Raw genomic sequence first — 14,870 nt, forward strand, 5'->3', positions numbered from 1 at the left:
AACATTGAGATTTTAACCAGCTGTATTGTGCTATAGCTTATTGTTCTGTTGTAAGGATGATGCGTTAATGTTTGAGTTCTTTATAAATTTCTGTGTTATATATAGTGAGTTTCCTTTGTGATCTCATGTTTTATTGAGCTGGAAATTTATAAATGTGTGAATTTTAAAGTCACTGGTCATTAGGTAGCATGTTGCAGTTTGGGATTTTTCTTGTTGTTTTGTTTTTAAGCTTAATGTTTATTACTGTCCTTTCTGTATTTTCCCAGGAGATTAAGGTCGAATTTTTTATGCATGTTGAAAAATATTCACTTATCAGTATGGGAGCAACTGTAAACAAGTGATAAAGTGACAACATTTACAACAGCAAAACTGACAGCATTTGCTTTAATTTTCTGCCATTTTTGTAATTATATCAATCAAGACCAAAACTAAAATGATATTTTAGTGTGCTGTAAGAAATGAGGAATTCAGATCTTAAAAGACCATTACAATTAGCTTTGAAACATTCACCATTTTAACATAATTGTTTCATATAGCTTATACGTCTTCATTTACAGGCAAATATTCTGTTGATCTTTTATAAACAAAGTAGCACCCATCTGCTTCTTGAGACACTCCTGGCGCCTATTCATTGCAAAAATAATACATGTCCTAATGACTTCCACATATTTTGAAATCTCCCTTTTGAAATTGGTCTTGGCAGATTATTTGCAGGTACTTGAGTTGCATCTGTTTGCAATTTTGCAAATGCGGAAGACTTTAATGTTGAGCACTGCAAGAGGGCTATTTTAATCCTCAGATAACATAGGCTGTCATCAAAAGCCACATTTATCTTTTCGAAGGTGGGGCAAATGTTTAATGTTAAAAGACAGTAAAAGGTCAAGGTCAAGGCTGAGGTCTGAATATTTTCCTTTCATGAAATTGTGTCTTTTGTCATCTACTTCTTGCATTTCTTTCATTTAAGTTTCAGCTTAGCTTCCCATTGCCAAGAGGATGTTTTGCTGATAAAATGAAAGATCAGGAAGAGAGTAAATCTGAAATAATTGTGAACTTCGGTCTGTTGTACTTATTATTACCATGTGGTTAGCAGCTGACCAACTTAAGCCATTTTTATTTACACTACAAAACTGAGCAGCATTGTCCTAGGAAAGTACAACTTTTCTTTTATTCGATCACTAGACTATGTTAAAATGGAGTTAAGGGTCTCCCTTCATTACGCAGAAGCAAGGAGGTAAGGTTGAAATGGCATCCTTAATGTACCTCATTGGGCCTTGTTATTGCAGCACATATGGTACACTATGAAGGATTACCAATTGTTAGAGGACCCCTGCAAGAGTTGGGCACGGTGGGGGTGAGTTAAGGATGACGTTTCAGCTTTAATTCCTCTCTCATTTTTGTATTACCATTTGACTGTTAGGACTTCATTATTATTATTTTTTAAAAGACTTAATTTTGTCTCTTGAACATTAAAAACGTGCCTCCCCGCACAAAAAGGATCAATGCTTTAATGCAGAGAGAATCATATACCAAAAGCTCTTAGAAACAGTTATTTCTAGGCAGCTACTTTCAGCTCATGTTATGCAGGGAGAATAGCTGGAAACCCAAAAATATGCCAAGGTTTTAACCACCATGAGGTTTAGTACGAAAGAGGACTGAACGAATGTTTTGTGCAATACACATTAGTTTCATGTTTCTTGATTAGCTCATTGGTTATACGAGGAGCGTGCGTTTACCTAGGAACTCTTACTTGAGTATTGTAAAGTTTGCTGCACCTACAGTTTAACAAAATGGCTGCGAGGTAGTGGTTTAGGAAGGTTTCCTACTGCTCAGCAGCCACCTCTAAGGTGGAACAATAAAGCTATTTTTACAGCTCGATAGTACAGGACAGGAATAAATATATCAACCAGATAAAATTGCTGTGAGAACTGAGGTGGTGGGATGGTAGTATTTAAGATAGCATTTGACCAGGGGTTACAACTTCAAAAGTGTCTCAGGGAGCTACATGCCAGTGGCTTAGATCTTCTGAAGTGTGTAGCCTTTTGGATTTTTAGGTGCTTGATCTCTATTTTAGTGGAATTTGGGTGCCTGAATAAGGGTCAAGAGCTTGCATGCCTTTGAGTTTCTGGTCCTCTGTTGAGTTTTCAAAAGGACGTTATGCATGTCTCTTAAAAATATTTCCCAGGATGGTGAATTTAATATAATTGGAGTGCTATTCAATACTCTCAGATGTGTACTATGACCAACCAGAACCCTGCTTTTTGGTATTAAATGACAATTCAGCTTATATATCAGTCTTCTTTCTCTCTATCTTGGCACACTGGTTTGATGCTGTCTTATAGGATGTAGTGCCACCTCGTCTATCAGCATGCTGCCTCCTCATTATCATTTAATTATTTGTTTCTATTGCAGAACACTCGGGCCTACTCAGTGAACAGCTGTCTGTGCTGGGGTGGAGCTGAGTATTTGGGGAATGAGTAAGTAGAAGTAGTTGCAGTGATAGGATGGAGTAGTTGAAGAGTCTTAGCTGCTTAGAAAGATATTGTTTACTAAACTATGGTATAGGAAAAAGTGGCAGGTTTGGAGTTATTTTGTAATTTTTGAGGCAGAGAATAAGGAGTCATGCTGAAGGTGACAAGGAAATGATATTACCAATTAACAGTGACAGAAAGTAGGGAATGGCACGAGATTGGAAGTAAAGACAAATAGTTCCGTTTTATCCTTTCCAATTCAAATTGGCAGAAACATAATTAGAAGAGGTGGTCTCAGAGGCAGATGCGCAAGGCTTGTATAGGAGACAGGTTTAGGAAGTAGATGCAGGTGTCATCAACATAAACTTGGAAGAAGAAGGCATGCGAGTAAAGGAGATCACCTAGAGAAAGAGAGGAGTGAAGAACGTAAGGGTAAAACAGCAGGGTGACACCACGGAAAATTAGAGATGGTTGAGGCTGTTGTAGCAAATGAGAAACTTCTAGGAACAATTCTGGGACAAAAACTGTGGAAAGATTGATTCGTGGAGCAGTGAAGTGATCCTGGTTGCTCTCCTGCTGAAGCACTGACATGGTTAAATTTGTTAAATCAGTTTGTTAGATCTGATGGGACAGCAGCACAAAGTGGTTATCTAGTCAGGAGCAATTGTCATGTTATTGTTCATATGCTTTGAAAAATGTATAGTGCAGTTACTGCAGCCAATTTTCAAATGATAACTTAGCCATTATCCTCATTTTTTATGGCTCAAAATATGAGTCCACATTATGGATTAGTGTTTTGCAAAAACAGCAACCTACCACTTAATGTTTATGTACTGCTACAGTCCAATGTGTGCTGATGGCCATAATAAATGATGTTTTTATGTATCAAAGTTGTGTTATCCATATCTTCCTTACATCTTTTTCTCTAATCACTTGCCTCTTTTTCTCATTTGAGAAAGTTCTCTATGATCCTTGTTTGGGGATTCACAGGGGAGGTTAAGTGAATGGTCCATCTACTTCCTTGCACATTGGCAGTGGGGTAAGAAAGGCGACACCCGTCCCGGTTCAGTGCTCTTTAAACAGGTTTGTGCACTCGGGCTGCCCATCCTCTGCTCAGCCATTTCTGCAGGCAGGGAAATGCTGCCTGTCCCTATGCCCAAAGGCATGCTTTTTTGTTGTTGTCATCATTGTTGTTGACAGTCATAGCAGGGTGATGCTCTCCTGGGAATTTCTGAGGCTGTGTGAATGAATAGGAGATCTAGGGTCATTGTAATGATCTTCACTTCCTTTTGCTGTTGCTTGAACTGGATATACCTAACCATTCTGCCTAAGAAGCAAGTCCTGTCCTCTTGTTGTCTCCTTATTTTTATTGTCTTTAGATGCATATTGATGTTCACCTGCCCAGATACCTTTACGGCTACTAATGAAAAAATACCTACATTAACAACACAGACACAAGTGCACCTTGGGATAAATGTATTATTTATAAAGACTTACCATCACACCCCTCACAGTTACATTTTATGCTGCTTGTGGGTGTACTCCTGTGTCTTGTTGGCAATGCAATTAGTTGCACTGTGGGAGATTTCCAGGTTCAAAGCCAGGCATGTAAAATCTATTTCACCCCTTTTTAATATGTGGGTCTTTTTGTAAATGAAAAGAAAAAACCCAAAATCATGACACCCCTTAACAAACAAAGCAGAATAACAGTATTTGGAAAAATCTTACCAAGTCTTATCCAGCCTCTATTGCTGCTGCTTGTGTGTTACAGCTCAGCATAGTTGTACTAGACCAGTACTGCTCTGCAGGTGGAAGTGTGAGGGCCATTGAACACTTTGAGTTTTTCCAGTGGATCACAATTACAGAAACATCTGTGCTAAATAACTTTGTGCAGATGCACTGTGAAAATTCAGTGTTCAATAGCCCTCAACATTTCTAATTTCTTACTTGTGGTGGTGTAGTTTAGAAGTTGCACGTTGGGTTGCAGTATAAAGCATATTGGAAACATTTGTGAAGGGCCTTTTTAGAATGCTTATGCTGCAGTGAAAGTACTCCCAAGCACTTTGTTTCTTTATTTAGAGTTATTCCATTTAAAAATTGGACAAAATGCATGCTAAGGATGCTGTTGATGTAATGCTGCATGAACGTGCAGAGGTCTGGTATACTGCATGGAAAGAAGCTGAAAATCAAAATTTTGGGGAAAGTACTAAATTAAGGACAGGAGGGAAACTTGGAAAAGCTAGGCTTTAAAATTATTGAATGCTACAGTGAGATCATACAATTTGAAAAAGTTGAATGCATATGCTTCTTCAGGAAATATACTCCCTACCTTCCGTTCTCTTTCACCTAGGTGCTCTCTATATTACAACAGCAGGAATGAACTAAAATCTTCAGGAATACAGAAGCAGTTCTGTGAATACTTTGGATGGTTCCAGGCTTATCTTCCATAAAACAGCTAAAAGATGTAAATGCAGGTAGTGTTTTGCTGCTGCTTTTTATGGGGCTGATTTAATCTTTAACATGATCCATGAAAATGCTTTAAACAGATCTTGATTTTAGTTTCAGCAGTGTCTGCAATAGAGGAGTGATTTGCTGGAATCTTTTTCAATGAAACATCCACTGAGGGACTTTTAATACTTTTCTCCTTCATCAGGATATCAATGAAATTGTCTGGACTGCAGCTAACTATATATTTCAAATTTAAGCTTAGTCAGTTGGGATAAGTGGCAAAGGGACAAGTCATGTGCTCAAAGTAGTGTGATATTTATCCTGTGTTCCTTGTAGGCTGAGCTTATCCCATATCGTGGCAGTCAGCCCAGCTCAGCAAAAGCCATTTCCACTTCATTTCTCAATGTCTGATTTTGCTTCCATTGAAGTTAATGGCAACACTCCCACTGTCTTCAAGTGCAGAGGGATCAGATATTCAGAGAGGCTGGCTACACTTTCAGTGCTTTCGTCTACTTGGAAGTCAAATTTTGTACTTAACTTCTTTTAATCTCTTGGAAAACTTAAGATTTACTTATTTTTCTCCCAACTATTTCTGTAGCCTAATGTTATGCGTTTCTGTGATTTCACCAATTAGTGAGAACTTGTCATTAGTATTTTGTTTTGGTTCTTACAATAATTTTTACTTTAATGTGAGAAGAGAAATTTGTTTTTTATGATCAGATTTTGTTGTTGTACTCCAAATCATTGCAACCTTTCCATGGACACAGGCTCTTGTTAACAAAGGTCTTAAAATGACTAGCCATACATAATTATTTGTGTTAATGAAATACTTGGCTGCATTTATGGTCCATTCAGAAACAAGTATGAGTCTGATAGATACAAATATGTTTTTCAGTGTGGATTTACATACATTTATGGATTAGAATCAGGCATTCCTCCTTTTATAGTCAGTGTAGATTTAACTAGGTTAAAAGGTTTTCCTGAATATTCATCCAGACATTTATTTTGAAATAAGCTTCTGGTTTAAGTTTTGCACAAATTAAAAAGTACATAAAAACTGGAGGAGGAGAAGAGAAGCGAGTTGAAAGAAATAAAGAACTAAGTATATTTAAGTTTTATGGCTTATAAACCTCCAAATTTCAGAGCTTTGCAAAATTAAAAGGTTAGCTATGAATAACCACAATCAAATCTTTTCTTTTGTCCATATTTAATTCAAATGAGATTGCTCCATATTGACTTCTAATGCTAAAAGGCCACCCATCATGGAATCCCTGCAGCCAATGAAGCAAGCAAGTGAATGCTTTCTTAAATGATGCTAATCAGTCCAGAGAGGCCTGCCCTCTATCCCCATCAGTATTCTGTAATTCAGATGTGCTGATAACCTGAAATTGAATGTGTCAGTATGCAGACATGTGAAGAAAAAAGGAAACTAAAAGGCAAAAGAGGAGGCTATAGAGACAATGTTTGAATTTTTTTTTTTACTTCCAAGTGAAGAATAAAAAGAATAGTTGGTAGTTGTTCTCAAATGCTTACTGAGAGCAGTACAAGAACATACAGAAAATTCATAAGTAGGCTAGACTCTCAAATTGTTTCCAAATTTCCAAACTGAGAGGGAATATTAAAAAATGAGAAAACAACTAAACACAAACCCTAATATCCAAAATAAAATACACTTTAAAAAGAGGATTCTTACCCTTCCAGTAGCTAGCAGGAGGAGTCAGTTGCTATCTCTTATACGTCTTGTTTTTTTTCCAACTTTAGATTTCAGCTGTTCTATATCACATCTGGTTTAAATTTTGAACAGACACTTTCATGTCAGATGCAGATTTTCTTCCAAAGAGTGACATACGTTTGCTGTTGGTATTAGACACTGTTGTATCAAAAATAGATTTTTTTTTTTTCTTTTTTAACTTCCTTTAATATAGAAATGATTTAACTTTCTGAAATAATTCTTGCAGAAACTTTGTGTCTAATTCTGGCCTGTTGTATGTGTGGAAGTGGAAGGCATATCTCTGAAGGCAGAATTAGGTCTTTTAAAATGTTCTGCTGTTTCTCATAGTGTACATTGATTGGAGGGGTTGCTAGAATTTGAATTTGGCCTGCTGGGCTTGGACTCTAGGTCCCTCTTATTTCATCTGTTCAAAAAAAAAAAAAAACATTGGAATGTATGTTCCATAATTTATTGTGTACATGCTGTATAAGCTTAATTGCTTTTTAAGATATTAGCAATGGAAGATCTCTCCACTGACAGTTTCTGTCACAAATTTATAGGACAGAAATGATGATAATGGTCATGCACAGATGAAAATTGGGATGCTGAGAGGAGAAGGTTTGTTAACCACGTGGTGCTGATACCATTTTGTTACACGCATTGTAATCTGTGATGTATGGAAAACCATCTAGCTTTTTTCATTGGTGAGTCGCAAAGGAGGTGTGTCGGTATCTCCATTTAAAAATGGGAGACAGGGACATCCAGAATTGGGATATCTTGGGTTTAGTGAGTGGGTCAGCTGGTCAAGCTGGGAAGTGAACATGGTCTCTTGACTGCAGCACTGTCTTCTAGGGTGTGCTGTCAGCCTTGGTTCTCTTCCTAAGAGCTCATCTGTCCTTGGAGGTAGCAGCCATCAGACATGAATGTGCAGCAGCTTGTGGAGCAGCTGCCTCTGTGCCTGGAGGGCTGCTTGGTGGCCATGGGCTCACCTGACTCAGAGCATGTACATGAGTATGAGTATGTTCATGACTATGAATTTAAAAAATAAGGGAGCTGACTGAAAAAGTAACAGAAGTTCCCAGTTTGGACACTGTATTTGTCATTCTGCCTGCTATTACAAGGCACCTGCAGGACTTGCTTTAGGCACAGTTAGTTAAGGTTACTATGGGATGGTAATCCTACCTATTGGAAAAGGTTTCTCTTTTCCAATTCCAGATAATTATTAGTGTACTTCTCAGGCTGGACTGAAAGGGTTTTAATAGGCCTTGGTAACCAGTTTTTGCTTCCAGAGGATTCTGGTGTGCCCCCTCACATGCTCTCTTAGTTCCTACCACGTGCTGAGAGAAGAGGAGCGAAGTTTCTGTAGCTCACCAGCTCTGCTCACCCCTTGGCTGGGTGCTTTCTGTCAAGCATAGCTGTGAGCAGGGTACCAGATTCCTCGTGGTTGATGGAGAGGTTCCTGTTGACTTGTGTGCGTATGGCCTAATGCTCCCACCATTAGCCTGATTTTCAGTGTGCTGAGAACTGCAGCTTCTGTTAATCAGTGGGATCTAAGTGTAATTAGCATTTATGAAGGGACCACTCAGACGCGCTGCTGCCATGGCTTTCCAAGTCTGTTGATGGAATGGAAAGAGACCAAGAACCTCACCCTGTTCTCCGGTCCCCGTCTGCCACCAGGAGATTAGAAGGCTAGCCTGAACAGGATGGAAATGACATCCTGAATTTTAATTATTTATCTGTTCACTTTTTTTATATCTTTTCATTGCTTGGATATTTCGTCTTATCTTAAAAATATTTATTTGAAATTGTCAGTGATCAAAGGCTTGGAAACAACAGAGCTGGATATGATTTTTTTTTTTCCTTTGGAGGAAATTGGAGTGTCAGGATAATTCTTGTGTATGCAAACTTTACAAGATGAAACCAATCCAAACGTTACATCCTTAAGCTTCATTGTAGAAGTTTAAAACTAATGTACATATATATGATTTATCTACTATGAGAATTCAAAGAGATCTGGTATATCTTGTTTTTAATTCAAATTAACCAATTTTTACTTGATCATTTTATACACATATGCACGCATACACTCCCTCACAAACACACATCTGTGTACTGAATTGATAAAGAAAGAACTCTGGTTAAATAATCCACTTTTGTCTGACAACAGAATCAGTTATAGAGGTGCAAATATGCAGAAAGCTATTTGGAAATGCATCCTCGTAGTTGTCAGGTTTTATTATGCAGGAAGGTGTCATGTTTGTTACGAAGCTGAGTGCAGATGGCAGAGTGGAAGAAATGGATCACTAATTTTAACAATGATTAATGAACAGAGATAGAAAATGAATTGCATTGGACTATCGGAGGCAAGAAATATTTTTGAGAAAATTTTGACTCATCTGCTGTGCTGTTCTCTGTAAATTATTTTCTGAAATTCTATATGTTGTCAACAGTTGACTGCATTTTCCATTACTGTCTATTTCTGTTCTTAAGTACTTTTGTGTTATTAGGGATACATAATTTCAAAATACCAATACATTCCTGATTACTTAGAGAAAATATATGTAACTATATGAATGTTCCAAAGGTTTGGCCACAAATGTCCTGTTTTATAGTACTTCCTCATTCTTCACCATTTTAACACTACATTAGAAATATTTAGTTAAATTATATCTGCTTATTTTTTTATTTTTATTTTTAATAAAAGGAGGTAGTTGGGGCAGAGGGAATTGTTTGGTGTTCAGAAAATAAGGAAAAATGTAGACACAAAGTTAACAATAAAAGGCAGCCAAGTGGGTTAGCATGGTTTTAAGCTTACTGTGCTGATTCCACTATTTGTGATTTCACAGTCTAACCGGGAAAAACATACACACAGCTGCTTTTTAAATTGCTGCCACCCACGTGCTCCCCTGCTTCACTATAAACTCAGTTGGCACACATGTCCTCCCCGCGCCTCTGCACGCACTCCGTGCCTGGTCTTGCACATCCCTGGTGACAGGGGGAAAATGAAAGTTGCCACCAAGGTAAAATTTGTTGTTTATCCTTGTTTTACAACCTGCTGCGGTGTGCTGTCTCCCCAGCTAACCAGAATGCCTTGCACTTCTGATGTGAGAGCTGGGGGACTCATCCATCCTCACAGGAGGATTAGTTCTGCTTGGAAGAGCTGTGCTCGCTACCCCCTTCAATCCAATATTAAAATACATATTAAAAAAGAAGAGAAATGTGGTGACTGAAATGGAATTAAGTATTTCCATTGTCAATTGTAAAGTGGTCCAGAAGTTGAAGTACAGCAGGGCCAAAGGCTGGTTAGATCTTTGGCGGCATGAGGTGTTCGCAGGGGCCTGACAGGAGACCTGGGGCCTGCCGTGGTGAGGGTGCAGGGCCTTGCACCTGCCATGCCACCGCTCCTGTCAGACTGCCCAGGGTTCAGCACACAGGAACCCAGGTGGTCAGGAAAACAGCACCTTCGTGGTTTTGGAGAGCTGTGTTGTTCTGGCTATTGTCATGCTGGTCGGCTTTGGTTATTCATTGATAATGCTGGTTAATTGCATTGCTACTACCTCAAACTACAGGCTAAGCAAAGCTGAGACCTCTTCAACAGGTTTTGTTGCAGGCAGGGAAGTGTACCTGTTCACATTTGATCTGAATTTGGCCTGTCACATTCCATTAACCATGTGGGGTAGGTGACTATACTTCACTCCATTGTGGTGACCTCCTCCTGTTTGATGCTTAATGCTACCACAGTTGTCTGTACTTTCTGGTGTTTAAGGACCTGATCATTTTACTTGTGTGAAGAGCTCATTCAAGAAAACTCATTGATTTCAAGGAGACTGTTTGTGTGCAAAAGGAGCGCTTTGCAGGATTTGGTCTTAGGCAAGCACCTTTATTGCTAGAGTGTATCCACTTCTCTCTATGCAGAATAATTGTGAAGATTGCTCGTTGTTCTGTAAAAGAAAACAGTAATTCTGGGGGTAGGTTAAATTATTAAATAACTTCGCAGAAAATAAATCACTTCTGTGGAAAGCGTACAACTTCAGGCTATGGTAGGACATGTTGGGGTTATGAGCAAATGGAAGTTCCACGTCCATTGCCTCTTTGAAAAGTACTGACAATCCTGTTGCTGCTAAGGGTATGGCAGTTGTGATTTTAACTTCAGAAGCTGCAAGGGAAATATTGTCTGAGAACTTCAGGCTCAAGCTTCCACAAGCTTTAGTCATAAATGCAGGTATGTAAGATGTTCAAGAATGATTAACTCTACCTAAATTGTGCTTACATTTGCACACGTACTTGAAAAATGCTCTTCAAAATACATCAGGGAAGACTCTTCTGTAGCGTTTTGGTTCTTGGAATACATAAACTAACTCAGAATAATCTGAACTTTATCATTGGTTTGCATCTGTGACCAAGCTTTATGATTTCTTCCATATTCTGTTTCAATATGTGTCGTAATCTTGCTAGAAATTGTTAAGATAAAATTTTAAGTGACTTTATGATTGACTCTAACTCTAGTGTTTTGCATGTAATTATGGTCCTGATGGGAACATACTTTAGAAAAACAACTACTGGAACAATAGAAGTCCTGCTCAGGTTACATAGCATATGCTAAACACAGAGAAAACATACACAGTGCTTTAGTGAACAAGGCAGGGAAATGCTCCTGGGAGCCAATTTAGAATGTGACTTAAGGCAAGTGTGGCTTTTTGTGTCTGTTTCTTTTGGCAAACTAGTAAAGCAGTTACTTGGTGGTGGCTGGAATTCCCTTTTAAGCCCCTGGGGTTGCTGTGCATGTACAGAGACCAGTCTGTACCTAGACCTCCTTGAGGCAGGGTAGGTGTTAACAGAGGTGGCATCCACAGCTTTGAGAAATCAGTATTGCGCTTGTATGCTTCTCTTCTGCCTTGTCCTCACATACATGTGGGGAAATGGAACGTGGACAGAGGTACACCAGAAATAATGAAGCTTTGGCAAACCTCTGCTGCTACTACAGCAGTACTATTTTCCACCTCAGTAACGAAAAGTTAAAATGCTATATATTTTTTTTTATAGGATCAATATATATGCAGTGAAGTGCCTGTGTGATCAATGTGCTGATTTAGGTTTTCAAAATTTCCTGTTTGATAGTATAGTTTTACTTGGTACAAAGCGATGTCTTTATATACTATTGAGACGTGTTATTTAACTGAACATTGGAAGCATCGCAGACATGAGGGTACGGGTGTGACTAAAAATCCCCTGTGGTCTTTCTTAGACCTCAAGTGGCTCCTCTTAATTTCTTATGGCATATTATTAGTTGAAGCTAATGCAAGTAACCTTAACTAAATTTTGCTTCACTGTTCTATAAAAAGAAGGAAGCACAATTAAAAAAATGTTTTTGAAACATTAGTTCTGTTAGTGTGATGCGCATGCAGCGTTGCAAAATGCTCGAGGGACTGACCTCTTAGTTTTCACCATTACTTTGGCTTAGCTTAGCTGAAATACTTGAGCAGAGGAGCTGGGTCTGTATTGACATTTCTGTTCAAGTAGTTTTTTCTTGTGTTACTCAGTGTACAGTACTGTATGTTTTAGAATATTTAGTATATTTGCATAATATATACATGCAAAAAAAGGTGTATATATATATATACACACAGACTTTGGTATATATAATATTAATACTGATATGAGCTATACCATGATCTAGAGGATATCCAGGAGGCCTGTCATACTTCTGTTACTTCAGGTAAATAACTGATTGACCTTTGTGGTGTGCTGATACTTCACTAATCAGAACCTGAAATCTGTATAACAACACTTCATTTACTTGATAGACAAAAGAACAATTGCACTTGAAGTAATGTGATTTCTAAATAGACACTGCCTGTCAAAAATAAATGCATTAGAAGTAAAATGTAGCTCAAGGAGACAATTAGCAAACAGAGGTGACACTGTAAACAGGTGCACCCATTATTCCCAAAGCTTGTGGCAATATATTCACATCTTTTAGACTGATGGAAGATCATGTGACAGTTTGGTGAATTATCTATCTGTATCATCTGACTGATGAAGCCTGCTGCAGTTGCAGATCATTTAAAAATGCATCTCACAAATTACATGGTAGCTGGGAAAAAATGCAGGTTTTTCCGAACAATGCTTTTCTAAAGCTATGTGCTGGAATACCTAATTTTTCTTTGAAAGGATGTAGACCATTTCATTATGCTATGTATACAGTCAGTTAAGGTTGTGCAAATTCATTACAATGTTTGTTAATCTATAAAACATTTTCTATTCTGGTTTTAGTGACATTGAATATTTTTTTATGTGCTATTTCTGAATCATTTTTTCCCTGTGAGCTGAAAGGGAATAACACATTTTTTATATAGACTTCTTAAATCACTACTTATCAAGGAAGATTTGAGATGAGAACATTTGACCTACATCTTTTTGTGGGTTATTGGATTTTTTTTTCTACATAGAAAATGTAAAACAAACAAGAAAGAGGGAGTTTGTTTATAGATTCTTTCTTTCTTTACTAGACTGTGATGAGAGCAGTATCGCTTATGAAATGTCCTCTTATGTGATGTGGTGAAAACTGCCTCAGATGGTGTTTTGTAATTTGATGCACTAACAAGATAGTTAGAAATGAAAAATGCATTTTCCCAAGCTATCATTTCATAAGTATTTTATATATTCTTCTCTTTAAAACTGTGAATTGATGATTGTTTCAGTAGAAGTAGAGATCAGTTGTGTATCAATGGGTAGTTGTTCCTGATGACAATGACGGTCTAACAGGACACCCTTATAACTTGACCATATATATACATATATATTTTTTTTTTAGTGCTACCAACTTCAATTATAGTTATGATTTGAGGCACTCCTATGGAACCAGACATATCATAAAAATGAATTTTATTGTTTGGCACATACCAGTTTCCAACAGGTGCTGCTGAGATGCCCCCTGGATAAGCTGAAATTTTCAGTTTCCCTATACTTTTCCATGCTGAAGTCTTGCAGGCAACACCCATCCCTAACTGTGCACCAGTAAAGAAAAACTTTTCAATCTTCCAAGCAATTCATAGTCAGTTGGCTTGGTCCTTCAAACCCTGTAACTTCTGCTTTTAATTGCACATACAAGTGCTACAAGCCCAGAAGCTTAACTGAGTTGAAATAGTCCTGCAGATCTTCTGAAGAGTCTAAGGTTGATATTTTTTTTTTTTTTTTCACAAGAAGTTTATTTTGTGTGAATGAAGAATTGGCTCATGGAGTATTTTAGATGGTGTTGAGGCTGGGTTGCTCATGTATGCTGTCCCAACCTTGAGTATTAACGTAGGTGTTAGCACAAAGGTTGCATCTTACCTGCTTCACCTTTGGTACCAAGTCGGTGTTGGGTGCTGGCCCTCTTGAAGTAACGTGTTTATCAGGAACCTCCCCATGCTGTCTGTAAGGGGGTAGCTGATTTTGGGAGGAGGCTGCTCTCAATGGCCCCCTCTCGGACTTGGCTGAAAGGGCTTGTCCCCCACGTTAGGACAGGTGTGAGGGGAAGGATGAAGGGTGGGCAAGGTGAGCCCTGCTGCTGGACACAGCTGCTGCTATTCCCTTGGGACATCTGGGCAGTGGGCAAAAATTAGTGTGGCCTTCATCAGTTGTGATATGCTGCTGCACACTGCTATCTGACAGGGGGAAGCTTTTGCTGTTAGTAATTGTCTGTTTTGTTTTTTACTGGTTGTTCCTATGTCATCTTCAGCTTGTATTTACCTGTGTAGATGTGGCTTCCTTTGCTTCAGAGAAGTGTTGTGTGCTTAAACCAGAGCTGAATTTGGATTAGGGTGGTTCCTGCCTGGGGGTTCTCTGATAAACTGCTTTTGAATTGGAACGTGCCAGTTTTGACTATTTTTATGTCAACGATGATGATTAGGATTGAATTTCTAATCAAATGGGTAGAAGATGAAGGACCTGTGCTATCTGTGGGGCTGTTGGTTCATGTGCTTGACTGGTGGGAGTTCAAGCCTGAAGCCTGATTGGCTTTTCAGACATGGCCTTGCATAAGGAGGTTTTTCTGGGCAGAGAATATTGAACTATGTTATTCAGGTGGAGTAGCTCCAAGGTGAGGGGCCACAGGTGGGCGTGTTTGGCTGTGATGGGAGGTGGAGGGTGTGGGATGCCGGGGACCTCGGCTATGCTTTGCTGTGCACTTGGCTATCCTGGGGCAGTGGTGGGTGGGGAGAGAGAAGCAGAACAGGAGGGATGCCTGCTTTTCAGGGTAGGGA

The 14,870-nt window shown here is 38.7% G+C and overlaps 1 protein-coding gene across 20 annotated transcripts in view; it reads left to right on the forward strand.

Annotated features, from left to right (window-relative positions):
• The window catches only part of ZNF536 (zinc finger protein 536), a 343,101-nt gene that overhangs the window by 32,164 nt on the left and 296,067 nt on the right, over positions 1-14,870 (forward strand). The window contains exon 2 of one of the 20 annotated variants that reach the window (XM_048073325.2): positions 4,819-4,942. The exons of the other annotated variants lie outside the window; for them this stretch is intronic. The gene's annotated coding sequence lies outside the window, so the exon portion shown is untranslated. The remainder of the gene's footprint in view (positions 1-4,818; positions 4,943-14,870) is intronic. 20 annotated transcript variants of the gene reach the window in all.

The sequence above is a fragment of the Anser cygnoides genome, chromosome 12, assembly GCF_040182565.1.
Source record: "Anser cygnoides isolate HZ-2024a breed goose chromosome 12, Taihu_goose_T2T_genome, whole genome shotgun sequence".
Lineage (NCBI taxonomy): Eukaryota > Metazoa > Chordata > Aves > Anseriformes > Anatidae > Anser > Anser cygnoides.